Here is a 17,474-nt window from a genome sequence, read left to right as displayed (position 1 = left end):
GTGGTAAAAAACCGACATTAATGTATCTAAGCCCGGAGTCATATGGGGCAGTGGAGGACGTGATCATTGTGCAGACCCGTCTTTGAAGGGCGTCTGATTTTCTTCACTTCCACTTCATCCGAAATAAATGCGTAATGCTCAACGTTTTCCCATCGCCCCACTTTCTTTGCAGTTTGACGTAGATTTTACGATAAATTTCACGGCGTTTCTTTAACAAAAGCCTCTCGATAATTGTACTTTCGGCTTTTTATTCGTTTCAGAATAAATGGCTTATTTCATCGAGTTACAAAAGAATATTTTTTGGGCGACTATAGCTCTAGGCTATTAGCTTTCACAGTGCTTATTCACAGCTAAAACAAAATAAGTTTACAATCGTTTCAGTTACAAAAACAAAATGCTAATGCAAAATATGGTCTGAATTTAAACAACTTTCTGTTAATCATTCCAATTTATTTATCTATAAATTACCCGAACAATCTATAGGTAACAATAGTTATTTACGATACAAGTGCAGAATATAGGAATTACCTATTCGCACGTGTATCCTACAACGTTTTACAGTACATATGACTCGTTAAAGTTTCGACATATGTACGGAAAGTACTCATTCCCGCACGTGTGCGGGAAAGTAGCACCATATGTACTGTACATTCATTTAAACAAAGGTATAATGAAAGCCCAGAAGTATCCCATTAACCTATTTATGGTAATTATGCTAACCTGCCACCGCAAAATGAAAGTAGAAGTTGTCTTTACTTCATTTCTCAGTAAGGAAAGAAAGACATTGGCAGAACACAATACAAAGGAACTAATCTAAAGAAGGCAACACAAGTGATTATAATTAAGTAAGTATATTACTTAGGAGGTTGTTACTATACAATAAACGGCAAAAACAGATTGAACAGAATCGACACAATCTTCTCGTAATACCAAATATACCGGCACTATCTATGTAGTGCATAATGGCGACCAACTTCCTACGCACATTTCAATAAAATAAATAAATATGGGACAATCTTACGCAAATCGAGCCAGTCCCAATATAAACTCAAAAAGGCATGTGTAGCAATATAGCTGAGCAATATATATTTATAAATTCCCTTATCGGGATTCGAACCCAGGATGCAGATGCTCTGCATGCAGGGTCACTGCCAACTAGTTTAGGAGGCCGTTCATAAAATATAAAAACAATGTTTAAACATTTATTTATCACACGATGATAACAGCACGACAATTTGTTAACGTTATGTTGCAATAAAATGTAATGTAGTAAATGCTTTCGTATCTCTGTGAATAGGTATAAAATTGCAAAGACATGCTTAATAGTATATTACCTATATTGCGTCACTTCATTTTCAGGTATAAATTTATATTGACCTAGTAGTTTGCCTATTTTACAGGTAGCATTGGACATATTTAAGAGTGACTATTTTGATTAAAACTGCTAATGCAATTTCCGTTCACTTCCGGTTACCGCCCACCGGTGCTTCACAAAACATTAAAACACCAAATACGGCGTTACGTGACCAATAGATTTTCTTTGACAGGATTGGTCCTTAGGACCCAAGGATTGATTGTAGTAGTGGAGCCTACCAGATTTTTTATGCATGTTCGAAGTCACATTTGCTATCATTTTCAACTAAATCAATAGATATACCACACCATATTTCGTCTAAATCGGTTCAACGGTTATTGATTCCCTATAAACTTCCTCCCCCCGCACTCCTTTAGGGATGATTTCTAAGATAAAAATTATCCTATGTCCTTTCCTAGGATTAAAACTATCTTTATACTTTTCAACTAAATCGGTTCATCGGTTAAGCGTGAAGCGTGAACTATATTTCATTTTATTTTTTATATTTCATGATTTTACTTCGGAACGATGTAAATGTTATACTATAAATGAATTTGGCGCCCCCGATTTATAACAAAACGATACCAAACTTGGCCTAGTAGCTTAATTGGTGTAACTAGGATAAAGTTGAGAGCCCCCACTAAAATTTTACATCAAAAATTTTGGTGGCTCCACTTCTGGGTCCTAAGAACCAATCCTGCCGAAGAAAATCTTTCGTTCACGCAACGTAGTACTTCATTGGGTACAACTATGGAAGGTAGAGGCAAGGAATAGAATCTCCATAGGCAGAACTGTTGCAAAAGTGTTCAGCTGTCAGCTATAAATAATAGTTCCAAACCTCCAGAGTAGCACTAGAGTAGCTAAGAACCTAGGCGTTACTGACGGAGTGAACATGTATTGTAGCGCTACCTATTTATGGTTTTTTGCCGGACACGTTTTGGTATATGGAGATATTATTCCTTAAATCTACCTTCCATAGCTACAACTATAGTGTTTTTCAAACTTGAAGGGTAGACTGACGCATGTCAAAAAGCAATAATAGGGTTGAGACAATGCTATTTAGAAACATTTTTTCTACGATTCTCGATTTAATCTGCAAAGGCCATATAATCGATTCTATTGGCGATGATTTATATTTTTAAGTAAACATACCTTCACAATTGAACGGAACTGAAACGATTTGGCATGGGAGTAATCGAATCGGTCGATAAGTAGAGTTAAACTCTATTGCAATTGAGTTACATTTTACGTAAACGATATTAAACATTTATCTTTTTTTTTTGTTTATAACATAATAATATATATTTTGGTGATTTGTGTCTATTAGAATGAGGCTAAGCTACGAAGATAATATGTATTTATTTCCCTATTGGAAATTAAGTTATTTTTGTTAAAAAACGATTGGTCTGAAACATCAATGGCATGGAATGAAAAAAGAACTAATTTTATCCTACACTTCGCATTTGAAAAAGATTATACGACTATAAACGAAACTTTACTTTCTTATATTAGGTATGGCTTTACCTTTACATCTGAACAATTTCTTTTCCATTCCTGCATTTGTACTAATAGTCGTTTAGTCACTGGATATAACAAAGTCAGTCTTATATAAGCCACCTCCCATAGCAGTCTCCAAGTTTCATAATCCCTTATTTCATTTCGCTTCTGAATGAGTTTCACTACTGATGGCGAATATAAGTTTTCTTATACAAATTTATGAGCGAAGAAACTTCTGTTTTTGTTTTTAGTGTTTCACATAGTGTCTTCATACACACACGGCCGTGATATGGCAGTGATATTGCGAACCTTATTGTATCCTGCTGATATATATTCCTTGTGATATCAAATAGCGAGACAGATTCGCGAGTATTGTTGCAGATTCCATTGAAATAGGCTTATGTAGTCGAATAAGTTTGAATTTATCGTGGAACAGGTTCGACACATGACACAATGGGAGTCGTAAACTAAAGGCTAAGAAAGGTCACGTAAAATAATCACGTATCGTATTTTTGCCAGGAATAGTTACGTTAGACACGTTCAGCGTATCAGCATTCGGTGAAAAGATACATTACGCGCGATTTACAAGCCGTGCAAATTGGAAAAGGGGTTTTGGTTGAGCCTTTTCGTCTTAGATTGCCGGTAAAGTATACATGTAATAAAATAATATTATAGGATCACTAAGATAAGAGAGGCTGCCTAATTTAAGTAGGGAAGGCCGAAGTTACATGAAACCACTTTAAGAACGAAATGTCAAAATGATTTGAAGTAGTGGGTACTGGTAAAACAATTCAAATTACATTATTATTGATTAATTATAATGAGATTATATTTTTTATTTTCATTGTATTTCAAGGGTTATTTGCAGTAAATACCTACACCTACTGAAAATAGCAGCGAAATGCCGACCTTACGGAGGTTAACGCTTGGTGCTTGTACCCTATAAGGAGTAAGGCCTTGTTGCCATCTAACAAGTAAGACCTTGCTCAGGGCATTTATTAGTAGCGCTAATTAATGTGGAGTGATCCATGTCTGGAAATTCTACAAACCACTAACAGCGATTCGGTCAACTTGGTTAATTTGTTTTGTAGTACGTGTGTTGTGTATTGCGACGAAACATGTTTTTTTTATTAAAAAGTCACTTAATCAAATGTGACATGGTTTTCCACTAAAGTTTTTTACGTATCAGCAAAAAATATAGTGCTTTGATCAGTTCAATCATAACTTGCATTGTCATTGCCCATTTGACGAAGAACAACACGCTAACTTTGCGTGATGCGTCAGTGGCTCCGCGAACTAGCCTATTATGTTCAAATAAAGCTGCCGACAACGCACCTCCTTTCAGCAACTTTTGATTATTGCCCATTCATGCAGAATTAATGTTTTTTTTTAAAGGCCTCCGGGCTTCAACCGACGTAGGGCAATGCCTGTCAAGGTTTTGTCTCAAATTAGCATATCAACGTGTAAATTATTAGACTTTTGTTTTCTTTTTCGGCGAATAAGGATCTTCTGTTGTTTTGAGCATTTTCATTTAAAATTGGACCACCAACGAATAGTTAACGACCGTTACAAACGAGCTAGAAGTGAATATGTCTGATTTAATAGGCAACATCAAAAGGACTGTTAAAAAGTTTCAGTATTTTAAACATGGAACTGCCGAATTAAAACGCAAAACTGTAATAATACATACAAAATCAAGTATACACTACAAGCAAACATAATCAAGCTTGATTATGTACGCAAGCATACATAATCAAGTATACACTATTTTTATCTGGTAACTCGCATTCCCCCGGGAAATTTGAGACACCGCGAACATATTGTACAACGTTATTATGAAACGCGACTACGTCCTAGAAACACTTAGATAAAGCCATCGTGAATATCGCACACTCAAATGGGTTAACTCTCTTAAAACTAAAAGTAAATAGACCTTAATATATTAAAAGCTGAAACCATTCAGGACAATTTGTGTCTCGAGTTCGAGCATTTCGACGACACATTACACGTTTTGAGTTCTCATTACGTATTAACCAGTTTGAATCAAGTTAAATTCAATTTCGCCCTTGCTTGGTTTATCATCGTTCTTGAGATTTGTGTCAAAACCACGGTAATAATATGAATGTTTGAGCAAACATTAATAATTCAGTTCGCATGTAATGTTAAGAAAAACAAATGTTACTTAATATAAAGCCCTAAGACGAATAATTCCACGAGTAATTCAAAAGTACCAAATGAAATACCTAACACCTCACACAGTTAAATTTATACAAAAAAAAAACATTTTCCAATGGCTGTCAAGGCTGTTTAGCATGATGGGGCAGATAATAAATGTGAAGCGGCATTGCTACTCTAAAATGAGCCTGGGCCGGGCACGTATGAGAGATGATAGGAGGTGGAACAAGCGAGTCCTTGCGTGAAGGCCTCGTTCAATAAAACCATATCACAAACCTCCAACCAGATGGGAGGATGGCATCAAAAAGATTGCAGGCCCGCTTGGAAGAGAGAAGCAGCAAATCGGGCTGCTTAAAGGAGTTTTGGAAAAGCGTGTGACCAACAGTGGGTGCATACTCGCTGAGGAAGAAGATGAAGAAATGTAAAGAACGATTTGTACTTACAAATTGATGGCGATTCAATATCGTGTTGCTCTTATTTGCCCGTGTAACTCCCTTGGTAGCAAGATGCGCTGGCCGCGCAGCCAAAACGTTACAATTGTTAACGCTCCGTAGCGTAGCGTAGCCATCTCTCTCTATCACTCTTCCAAATTAGTGCGACTGTGACAGTTGCGTTTCGTTCGCCACGGAGCGTGAACGATAGGCACGTTGGCTACGCGGGCTGAGATTTTTACACTATAATCCGACTCGCGGGGGTGTTCACTTCATAAAGACAGAAATACACCCTGACTCGTAATCTCAAAGCAAGAAAGCAAACAACTTGACATGCATGTAGCTTTGTGTAGGTAAGAAAAAATATATAGAAGGGCAAGTTTCATGAAAAAAGACCTCTGAATAACTGATATAGGTAATAGTATGAGTAGGTAGATATCAATATTAAGCGTTGGATCATTCAAAGGATAAGTAATAAGAGATAAACCAAATAAGTACAAAGAGAGATATTGAATGGCAAGTCGGCACCGTAGACCCTAAGCACCACGTAAAAGGTATTTATTTTACTCAACTTCAATGCATTCTTTCATTAAAGGTTTCCCTTTCATAATTTTTCGTGCGTTTCAAATAGTAAGTTGTAATAATGATAATGAATTTTAGAATTATGATAAATGTGCTGTATGTTGCACTGTACTTCTAACCTAACCTACCCATTTTATACAATTCCATATCTACCAAAATATTTACCAAAATTTTATAGTTAATGATTTTAATGAAACAGTTGAAAGGCTTTTCAATGAAAAAAAAAATAACATAAATTGTTTTATTTTCCGTACATATAAAAGGGAAATCTCAATATTTGAATGCAACCAATATAAAGCTTTTAATTTTCTTTATTAGCATTTATAAAGATTCTTTGAACAGGCATTATATTATGTTTGTACAAACGATATTGTGGAAATTGTTTTGATACGTTTGTTTAATATACGGATAAAGAATAATAATAAACATGACTTAGATAAGAAACAACAATATGTTAGTATACAGCAATTGTAAAAAAGTGACAGGAAAAGTTGGAACTGAAACTCCTATGGGACATTGTGACAAAATATATTTACCTCCTACCATGAAAAACTTTTTAGGAACTTTAATGATTTACTGTTTCTGAAATTGTGTAGCAGGACTTTATTAACTTTCACATGTCCTAACTGTTTGTTGTATACTTATTTTGAGGTCTGACTAGAGACAAGATTATTGTCTATTCAAAGGCCTAAATAAAATATTCTTTGATTGTTAAAAACACAACACAAGCCTTATTGAGCTTAATGTAATATAATATTTCAATCGCTTCTGGCCTGGCGGTAAGAGCGTGCGACTTGTAAGCTGGAGGACGTGGGTTCAAACCCCGGCTCATACTAATGAGTTTTTTGGGACTTAAGTACGAAATATAGTTGCTTTTCGGCGAAGGAAAACATCATGAGGAAACCGGAATAATCCCAATAAGGCCTAGTTTACCTTCTGGTTAGGAAGGTCAGATGGCAGTCGCTTTTGTTAAAATTAGTGCCTACGCCAATTCTGGGGATTAGTTGCCTAGCGGAGCCGGCTCCAATGAGCCGTGACAGAATGCCGGGACAACGCGAGGAAGAAGAGGAATGTCCTATAATATTTATTTATTTAACTGAGGCCTATAAGTAGATACCCTGAGGGTTACTTAGGAAAATGTAGAAGTGCATGAGCTTCGGGGTTCGTTTAATCCAAAAAGTGACAATAAATCTGTAATTATAAAAAAAAATAATACGGTCTGCGGAAAATAAAAACAATTTAATTTTGTGATTTAATTTTTCTTTTAGTGTCAAATTGTTTACATTGCCCCATTTTTATTATACACATTCTGAATAACGGTCGCATATAAATTACAAGCTTAGCAGTAAGCTGAAATGGGAAATACTCTGGTTCACTGATTAAATCACGCAATTATGTTGACAAGAACACATATATAGAGAACTTTGCGAAAGGATTTCTAACTCGTACAAAACTCATCACCTGACTCTGGCGGTTATTGTGAACTGTTCTGAATTTTAGTATTTTCATAAAGAAGCCTACTTTTATTTATGTACCTACTGTTATCGTTATCGTTCTATTTACAAGGTGGCCCCATCGTTAGTGTAAGCAATACTATTGTTGTGTGGGTTCATAAAACATCTACTGAAATTACCTACTATACTGCCTACGCTTTCGTAGAATGCGAATTCCAAAGGTCCTCATTAGATACTGGCACTTGTGTTTGAATAAAAATATGTTCCTAAATGTTTTTATATGCCCATGTTTACGTTTTTTCATGGTAGTAACTTGAAACAATAATGAATGTATTTTTATATCTCTTTAAATATCTAATTTTTATTTCTTTATAGCTGTTCATGATTTTCAAATTTAATTTTATTACATAATTGTATTAATTTTTATGGGCACTAAATTATACACTAAAAGTTAAATATAATATTCATATCTGGACATCTATGTAGGTCAACGACCCCGCTAGCCGTTTTGTGTTAGTTCGGCAAATTGGCGAGAGGCCAAAACAGGGCGTGCAGTCGAAATTATAGTGCGTAGTTTTGCAGCCAAGCTTAGCCAAAACTTGTTTGAATCAGAAGTTGGCTTGGAAAACTTCGGATATTGCGACAGCCATTTTAAATGCATTGCGAGTCCGTTGTTCAAAAATATTGACCTCTATCATAATTTACTAAAGTGCCCCCGTGAGAAATTTATTCTCAATACATTTTCGTGTCGACAGAAACTATTTTGACGAATTCGCTTATAAATCGTATCATTCACGACGACGCGTGCCTTGACTCGTATAGTCATGCTAATAAAGGTGAGATTTGACAAATTTGCGCGTAATCGTGGATGACACGAACTATATCGTATTTTGCGATTAGACAATTCCTAAATCTAATTCTATAGTTCTAAAAATAAGTGACTTTCTAATATTTTAAAATCAGGCAATAATTTTAAAATTCTGTTTATAATTTAATATCGATTTGAAATTACTTTCTCGAGCTCCTACCAAGTGTATAGTATCGTAATCTAAGCGATCCATTCTGATGGACTGCACAATCCATCCACCTTTTCCTAGATTTTCCTCTCCCGTTCCATCCCTCCACATTCATTCGTAATACCTTTCTCGTCACGTGACTTTCATCCCTCCGCATCACATGCCCATACCACGCTAGGCGATTCGCTCTTACTTTTTCTATGGGTGCAACTTTCAGGCTTCCTCTTATATAATAAATAATAATAATAAATCTTTATTCACTTAAAAACCTAACACAGTATAGAGTGTCGATATTATGTTATACTATGTTATATACTTATTCCTATCCACTCTTGTCACGCCACACATCCATCTAAAATCATTAATTATATTAATGCACACACGTTGCCGAATATTGTCCTATATATATATCAACATAAATCCATAACATTAAAAAAAATGTCAATACCGCATACCGCTTCCAGCTTTTTATCCTCATAGCAGCGTTCGCTGCGCTTTACGGAGCGAGCGTAGCCATGCTACAGATGTGCTACGAAGAAACAATGTCCAACAACTTTGATTATAAAAAAACTTACGGACCAATACGAACAATGTTACAGCGATACGATACCGATCTGTCAGTGTCAAAAGCAGTGTCTGTCAGTGTTTGTTGAACCAAAAACGTCACTTTTGTTACTGACAGATCGGTATGGTATGGAATTGGGCAGTTACAATAAACATTACGTGTGTAAGCTTGGAGGATTTAACAACCGGAGTCGCCTTTAAGAGCTTATCTGTCGAAAACCTCGGCCAATAGTCGTACTTATTGTATGGCTATTTGTACGTTGCGTACCTACAAGTAGACATACATTTGTCGTGGCCCTTTGCCACAAAAATCGGCAGACGACGTGTATAATTTTCTGTACAACTTTAACAACTGGTTAGTACTCCAAGGGTGTCGGTATTGTTATCGTTGCAACGGTTGCAACGTATTACAGCAAAAATTTTAGATTTAAAGTTCACATATTTTAAAATAAGTATAACATTTTGACCTTTTTCAACCGCGCTACTTCAAAAAAAATCATTTCCATTAAACTAGCTAAACATAAAGACCTTCCTTTGGGCCGTGTTAAATTTACAGAGAGCAAGCTCGGCGACTCCAGGCATCCCAAAGGTCAAAGGATGTAGGTAACTTTACTATTGCGCTAAACTTTTTTTAATGGCGCCCTCAACCCGTTCCATTATCGTTCCACACGACTTGCCGCCGACAATAATATGGGGCCACACAATGTTCTATTTTCTACCTGACGGAATAATGACGGCGTTGCCAACCTTACAATTCGATGTAGGGATGACACGTAGGTATAACTTCAGTATTCGTAGAGAAAAAAAAAATCCTTGTAGTTCATTTAAATTAACATTTTGCGGCAAATGTTCTCAAAAATAAATATATATACATCGTATACATATGAAGTCGCCTTTAAGAGCTTATATGTCGAAAACCTGATAATGGGGATAATGGGGACTAAGTTTGTATGAAGAAACGGCCGTCTGCTTTCCTATTAACGACCTAAGTCGCGACAATAACTTATATTTTAGGTTGTCTTATAATGAAAGTTGTTGACATTATAATTATTATTTTTTTCTTTGTAGCACGTATACTTCGTACACACCTAATTCTGTAGCATCGCTACACTATATAAAGTGTGTGAGCGGCGTTGGCATAGAGTTCTATAAATGCTTCTTTACACAGCTTAATTCCTAGGGGAAGTACGGACAAAATGACAGGGTGTTTTGTTTTTAAACCATATCTCGTTATTTAAAGTAATTATAATTAGTTTCAGTTATTAATACTGATCATACATTCATTGACTAACATTAACACATAAAGGGCTGTTTGAATAAAATTGAATAAGAACAATATTAAATGATATATTCAGAAAAATATACAGGAATTAAAAAAAAAACATTTTGTCAATATAGTATGAGTAAAATGACACACTGAGCATGAAAATAATGACATACTAAAATTCTAAGGTCATAGTTTACAAAAAAAAATGTTTGATCTTCTTTAGAACATCAGCACATGAAGCACGAGCCCAACGAGGACATCGTTACCAGCCTTCACCGGGCTTAGAACGGGATTTTTTTGTTCATTGCAATTATTATAAGGACAGTTGGCATCATCCTCTATATGGCATAACCTATGTCGCTTTGTCCAGTGTATATGTATATCTTTTTGCCCATTGTAAACAAGACGCATTAAAAATTGTATTTAATTAATATAACGGCACATTGTAGTAAAATTAAGACAAATTAGTAGGTAATATTTTATTTATTTTTTATTTATTTAAACTTTATTGCACACATAAAGAAAAATGTACAAATGGCGAACTTAATGCCAAAAGGCATTCTCTACCAGTCAACCAAATATTATTATTAATCAGTTTTAATAAAAATAATCACAAATTACTACACATGATTTTCATGAAAACTGAAGAAACTCGTGTATAAAATAAATTTATGTGGACACAAAAAAATGCAACTGTGAGATATTGCTATATTCATACAGCCCGCCAATTTCGAAATAAGCCCTCTGTGTCATTTTGTCCATACATGTCATTTGGTCCGTATTTCCCCCATTCAAATTATACTGCTATTTGTACTTATAATATTATGTTTACACAAAAAACATACTAGTTTTATGACTGCTAATGACTTCTGACTAACATTATGATACTATATATGTAACTTATTCTGATTATTTTTATTTGTCTGTAACGTCTTGATAATAGAGGTTTCATGTGCCAGAACTCACCGGAAAATTCTTAAACCATGATATCGTATAAGGTAGTTCTTTTGTACACTGTCCCACACATATCTGAAGCTGCCCGCTCTTCAGTGGGTGAAGGTTGAGCGGTGAATGCATACTATTAGTCAATAGGTGTTTGTTGGCATTTTTCTGGTAGAAAAGTACTTTTACATACATAAAATCAAACTAGATGTGTATTTTTTTATACAATCGTGTACATATGTACACAGCAAACCAGAATATCAAATACCGACCTGCTCTTCGGTATGAAAGTTATTTAACGAACTGAGCATGTGTTCAGATAAAAAAAAAAAAAGAAATGAAGTGAGTCGTGTGAATGTTTGGATATTGATATTACTTAGCGATTTTTCAATTTTGTTCTATCCATATCCATACACCACTCAAAAACAGTAGAATATGGACCTCTAGTTTTCACATTCTGTAAAATAATATATTTCGTTAGTCAAAATGATCAGCCCTAACGAGTGTTCAAATACAATGACAGTTCACGGAACGTGGCCCCAGTCTTACAGCTCGTTGGTCCTTCACAAACTCGTAAAGCATCTCCCTAGCTGACTTCCTGTCCTGTGATATTTTTTCTACATTGTACATAATGATTTAACCCATAGAGAAATGCACTATATTTAAGCCAAATAAAAAATAATGTATTAGTGATTACACAAGTCAATAAACAGAAATAAAAATGTCAGAAAACGACCAATAATAAATACCTAAACACTAGGAAATAATTTAGCAATTATCAATTTAATTTAACCGATATAAATTCGTTATACCTAGAAATAATATTTAGTCTGAACTCCATGTGGTTACAGGCTCTCTCGCCTGTCGGAGGTCGGAGGCGAGTCAACGGGCATGGACATACCTAATTAAGTATATTAACCAATTAATTAGCTATTCAAAATCACATACGTAATACACTTCATCCAAGATATGTTTAGTAGACTTTGTGCTTGCTGTATGGTGCTTCCGAATTCGTGAAAGACGTTTTTTGAAGTGAAATTCTATACGTACATATTTTTGGATGATTTCAGGGGTAAAACGATTTCGATGCATTAATCCTGGAATTACATTGAAATTTAAACAGTTTTCTAAATACATTTTTCTCAACATAAATCGTTGTTCAATACGAATTAGCATCTTTTGGAAAATAAATGACCACAATTAGGTTACTACTCCATCCTTAACAAACGTCCGCGCTTAAAATGTGTATTTGGTTCTTTTGATACGTCCTACGATATTTGTTTTTGCCTCATCGTGTGTTTACGAACAAAAATTTGTAAAATTAATGAGAAGTAAGGAGATGTTCAGTACAAAGTGGCAGTGAATTATCTAGTATATTTTTTTATTTTTAATTAATTATGTAGCAGTTTATTTTTTTCAGTAATCTGTAGATAAAATACTATATAACTATAGCTGTTTGTGGAGACCGGTCTGTTTAAGCTTACACGGGGTACAGGTTATGTTAAAGTATGTAACTTTACTTTTGAGTGACATTAACGTGAGACACTTCATTCGGTTCTTGTCTGTTTTAATTTTTTTGTCTTTTAATTATTTATATAAGAATTCAAGCCTTGGCGACCCTCTACATCTCTAAGGATAATTTAATATATATTTTTATATTTTATCTCTGACACGTAGAGACTTATACATCTCTAAAGAATTTTAGTATTTTATGGTTTTATTTTTTTATCATAGTTTTTTTTGTGTAATTCGACATTTAGAGACAGTATACATCTCTAATAAAGTATTTATTATTTCATAGATTCGATATTTGTAATTGTTTTTTTATTTTTTTATTTATTGTTTGTAAAAATGGACATGTAAAAGTGCCCCTGTGGCCTATTTGCTGAATAAATGTTTGATATTTGATATTTGATATTTGAACAATAAAATCATATTGAGAAATATCAGATTGATTGAGTTTTCTCATTTTTATTGCAATGTACTTCGTAACTTTTTGTACAACACAATTTGACAATCTTCACCTGCCGTTTTCCGCACTGACAGAGGTTTTTTTATGGGAGAGAAATTTCTGTAAAAATCGCAAATACACAAAAATTGAAATTCCATGTAACTACCTCAAAGTGAATTCAAATCAAAAAAGTGCAATATCGAACATAAGACAATTTAATAATGTATTAAGTAGCTTATCAAACTTAAAGAAAAACTATGTTTATGAGAAATACCTCATAAATTCTCTCAAAAGACGCTGTTCAAAAAGTCTTAGCCACTCACATGATTCCGATTTTAACGAAAGGTGCCCTGAATTGCTCTGCCATTTCGCAGATACGACGGCACAGTGTCGTGATATCTTCAAAAATCGATAACTTTGCTTCTGCTTAAGCATTTGGAATGATTCTTTCGGTTTTATAATGGTAAAGAAACAAACAAATTTATTTTCTTACTTTAGCTATTTGCTGTTATAATAAAAATAATTATTAAAAATTCACGAAGTTTACCCAAAGGAATAATTTCCGAGTTATAGTAGAAAACTATTTTTAATAAAAAATCTAAATCGATAACATATCTTTTTTCTTAATTCAATTTAAAGAAGGCTTAATAAGCTTTTAATTGATACTAAACACCTTGATAGCTCACCTATAAAATTGCAGAGTAAAACTAATTCAAATTCTGATAAGGAACTTTCGAATTGCTCTACCTGGCATGTAACTATGTGCTATGTTCGTGATTTTTTTGTGGCTTATTTAGACACTAAAGTACAAAAATATAGTAAAAAACCGTTTAAGACACTAATTGTAATTACCTTGAAATAAAATACATAATTTATGTAATTATCACAATGATAGTGACTTTATAACTTAAAATAACAAAAGAGTATTTACATACCTACTAAACTTTGGTGTTTTTAAAACGGCCGATCACCAACAACCGAACTAACTTACAACTACACTAACACGTATAATATATGCACCATAACATACACTTCACAACAAATTAAGCACAATAAGCAAATAGTAACTATTAACACATTCACTGCCAGACGAAAAACGGCAAGCTACCCCAGGATCCGGGCAATATATATAAGAAATATTAATAAATAGAAATTATAAGTAAGAAGTAACAAACACCCCAAAACGCGTATGCAACGTCTAGTGTACCACATGCCTTATGATGTGCAGAAATGCTTTAAGCAACCACAGTTGCTGTGTTTGTACTTACAATTTTCCGTCACATGGTTTGTTCGCTAATCCTGGATAATACACAGTGATTTAATGCATTTTATTGTTTATTAATGTAATTTAATAATTGAACTATTTAATGACTATAGGTTGCTCAAGATATATTTGGTAATCATAGAAATCTAAGGCATTAAAATAGGAAACACGCCAAAAATCTACAGAGTTATTGGTTTGAAGTGAGATTTTATGGTCATCAATATTAAGTAGGTCTAAAATATAGTTTTAATATAATAGACCAATAAACGCGGAGTAATTTAATATATAATACTAACAGAAATATGTAAATTTGAATACTTACGGCATTTTAAAACACGCAGCAACTTTTAACACACTCACTTTCCCGAACAACTTGAAAGTAACATAGATGAAAAATACTGTGGTTATGTCTATGTGGTTGAAACATTTTTTAAATATTGTCACGTTGGTATTCTGTGTTTTAATAAATGTTCACACCATATCTGTGCAGCCCTTCACAGATAAGAAATAAAAAACCGCATACACTCCGTTCGCAACTCGAGTTGCGACGATCATTTTAGAGGTGCGAAATGTTGAAACCTTAGTTGCTGGAATCATGTAAGTGGTTAGGAGACATGTAGGTAATATTAAAGGTGAAAACTTCAATTTTAAATACGATTGTATTTAATTGTATAGAATAATATGTACAGATTACTACAAAAATGCTCCACTTAAAAATGATCACTAAATAAAATGAAAAATTTACATAATGTGCTGCTACTTTTTTTCTAAACCACTCCTTAGGTACCGCATGATCAAAATACTGTATTTATTATATGGCGCTATATTACACCGCCTTTATTTCTTGAAATAGAAGCGCAACGCGGAACAATCTCGTGCATCACGTAATGCCACTACTTACCACGAGTCAGTTCCAGAAAGATCTGTTTACTGCCTTAGGTGTGTAAATAAATTGAAGGAGCATTACTTTTCCAATTACTTATATTTTATATTCTATAAGTGCAGTCGCCGTGTGATATATTGCAGGGCAAATCTGAAGAACACCTCTTTTATCAAGACGTCAAATGTGTATATTTAGAACTCATTCTACTTGTAATCCGAATTAATTTCTAAAATAGCAAACATGTTTTAAACTAAAGAATGCTAAAGTGCAAAAATTGTCATAATTGCCGAATCTGCAGTGCTTATTATGAAAACGTAATTAAGTACTACTAGTTGATATTTAAGTTTAGCATAAATTATTTATAGGATAATTCCAACTTTTGATCTGTATTTACTGCATTAACGAATATACCCATTCATCCTGTAGTTTTCTAAAGTGGTTTAATTTTGAGATGCTTACTCCCCAGCTCACCAAAATTAATATAACTAAGCCATCCCCACTTCCCGGAATATTGCGTGTCGCCTTTACCAAAATGGCGGTGACAATTTTAACGAGCAGTTGGCAATGAAAACCCGCGTGTAACGCTTTATGACACTCCTAACGCGAGAGTGATATCTAATGGACGGGCCTTTCAGCGTCATTAGTTTCTAGTTAAAAAGCCATGCGCACTTTAAATGGGTCAGAAGGCTTTAATATAAAAAAAAGTATTTTTTTATAGCAGACTGTATGGTTCTAACTTAGGTTATGTTTTAATCACGTGTTTAACTTTGATCTTCGTAATATCGTTGAAAATATTCGAATACTAGATTTTTTTTTACCCTATTTCAATGCATATCTAGGATGAAAAGTGATCTCCAGCAATATTATTTTTTATACACATAAACTTATGCGCCATAGATTTAGTACTAGAGATGCTATGATATGATAGTAATTGTTCATTCCTTAGTAAAGCTTCTTAAATTTACTTCGATTTCTTAAATAATGTATGATGTGTGCAGCGAAGTGTTTTAGGTACATGACGACCAATTTTCAAAGGATTTGGGTTATTGAAGCGTGTGTGCTGCACTCAAAATGTTAACCGTTTTTGCTTTTGTCCCGAGATGCGTATTCATCAAAATCATCAATTAACGACTCGAGCGCGGCTTCTAATTCTGCCGTTTATTACCACGTTAATTAATAGTCACTTTATTAAATGCTCTGGAAACATACCTAAAGTAATATTAGACGTATTTTTTTATGAAAGTTAAAATGTCGGAAATGTATGTTGATTTGCATTCATCTCTTACGTGTAAGTAAGTAAAATTATTTGAGGAACAAAAGATGCAAGAATATAATGACCACTTTTTTTAAAAACAAATAATGTGTCGAGTAAACCTTGGCTTGGTAAAGGCTATCACCAGAAAGAACTTTTCATTTCACAACAACATTGTCAGACAAATGTGAGCCGAAATAACCCAAGAGCTGTCAGTTTTTAGAAAAATAATAAATAATACCTACCATTTTTTTATCAAAACCGTTCCCCATTAACCGTTCATGGGTCACAAGAGTCAATCATGAAGTAACAAAAAAGATACAAGTAAACATAATAAAATTAGCTTTGAGATCAACTTACGGCAAAGTAATAACAGCTAGTAATAATGACCTATCGACGGAGCTTACATGAGAAATTCGGCTCTCCGATATAACGATGTACAGTTAGAAACTTACGATACCAGACTAATGACAAGGGAAATTACTCTAGTTTTTGGGAAATAAATGTGCTGTCATCGCCTATTGTGATAGAGAGGGGCCTAGAGGAAATGCCGCTCCCATGCATTTGAGGAAAAATGAATCGGCGCCGGCAAGTCGGTGTTTGTTTGTAACAAGTAACGTGTCATGCGTGCATGATGAGGTATTGTAGCGAATGGTCATAAAGATTGAGTAGGCAGTAGGGTAATTTAGTATGTCAGATGATCCCAAAAATCAGATGTAAAACATCCAAAATTCCATAATAATATTAAAAGTCCTATTTCAAAATTGTGCGACAGTTTTCGACCTTCGGAATTATTCGAATACTCGTACATTGACAACGGTGAGGTTATAATTATCAAGTAG

The 17,474-nt window shown here is 34.1% G+C and overlaps 2 protein-coding genes across 2 annotated transcripts in view; one reads left to right on the top strand and one right to left on the bottom strand.

Moving 5' to 3' along the window:
• Nucleotides 1–17,474, bottom strand: part of LOC133521466 (uncharacterized) — a 520,259-nt gene that overhangs the window by 92,262 nt on the left and 410,523 nt on the right. The gene's annotated exons all lie outside the window — the stretch shown is intronic.
• Nucleotides 1–17,474, top strand: part of LOC133521452 (ras-related protein Rap-2b) — a 49,956-nt gene that overhangs the window by 883 nt on the left and 31,599 nt on the right. The gene's annotated exons all lie outside the window — the stretch shown is intronic.

This window comes from Cydia pomonella, chromosome 9, assembly GCF_033807575.1.
Source record: "Cydia pomonella isolate Wapato2018A chromosome 9, ilCydPomo1, whole genome shotgun sequence".
In the NCBI taxonomy this organism is placed as follows: domain Eukaryota; kingdom Metazoa; phylum Arthropoda; class Insecta; order Lepidoptera; family Tortricidae; genus Cydia; species Cydia pomonella.
This window is presented reverse-complemented; position numbering and strand designations above follow the sequence as displayed.